At 60.3% G+C, this 902-nt stretch overlaps 1 protein-coding gene across 1 annotated transcript in view; it reads left to right on the top strand.

The window, feature by feature from the left end:
* LOC103907676 (prostaglandin D2 receptor) overlaps positions 1-902 on the top strand; it is a 10,916-nt gene that overhangs the window by 6,967 nt on the left and 3,047 nt on the right. The window lies entirely within an intron of this gene.

Below are 902 nucleotides of genomic sequence, written 5' to 3'. Positions count from 1 at the left end.
CGTCCCCCGTCCCCGGGGGTCGGTCAGACCCCCCTGGAAAAGAATCCCTCCCTCACTGCCACTTCTTCCCAAGGAGGTTGGATCATTGCTTGCCCCCTCTGTTTGGGTGGTCGCTTTGGCCCCCCCTGAACACCCACCACCCCGTCCCCGGGGGTCGGTCAGTGCATTAACCCCCCTGGAAAAGAATCCCTCCCTCACTGCCACTTCTTCCCAAGGAGGTTGGATTATTACTTTGGCCCCCTCTGAATAGTCTCTCACCCTGTCCGTGGGCGTCAGGTCATTGCCTAAACCCCCTTGGAATAGACCCCCATCAGCACCACTCAGTCCCGGGGGGGTCAGGTCGTTGTTTTTGCCCTTTGGAATAAACCCTGGCACCACCACCTGCTCCTGGGGGCTAAAGGCATTACTTTGCCCCCCTCTGAATACTCCCCCAGCCTGTCCGCAGGGGTTAGGTCATTGCCTAAACCCCCTTGGCATAACGCCCCCGTCACCACCACTCAGTCCCGGGGGGGTCAGGTCGTTGCTGTGGCCCCTTGGAATAAACTCTGGCAACACCACCCGCTCCTGGAGGTGTCGGAGGGGGGCGCTCATTGCTCTAGTCCCCTCTAAATAACCCACCACTACAGTCCCATCCCTGAGGGTAGGGTTGTTGCTTTCTCCCCCCCGTGAACCCCCCCCCCCCCCCCCCCCACCACTCCGTTCCGGGAGGTTGCCCCCCTCAGAACACCCAGCACCACGTCCCCGGAGGTTAATTTGTTGCTTTAACCCCCATGGAATAACCCCCCATCACCACCACTCTGTCCCAGAGCTGCCGGTGAGGTCGTCTCATTACTTTGCCCCCCTCTGAGTGTCCCCCACGCTGTCCCAGGGGTCTGGTTGTTGCTTTAACCCCCATGGAATAA

The sequence above is a fragment of the Aptenodytes forsteri genome, unplaced genomic scaffold (genome assembly GCF_000699145.1).
Source record: "Aptenodytes forsteri isolate BGI_AS27 unplaced genomic scaffold, ASM69914v1 Scaffold76, whole genome shotgun sequence".
Lineage (NCBI taxonomy): Eukaryota > Metazoa > Chordata > Aves > Sphenisciformes > Spheniscidae > Aptenodytes > Aptenodytes forsteri.
This window is presented reverse-complemented; position numbering and strand designations above follow the sequence as displayed.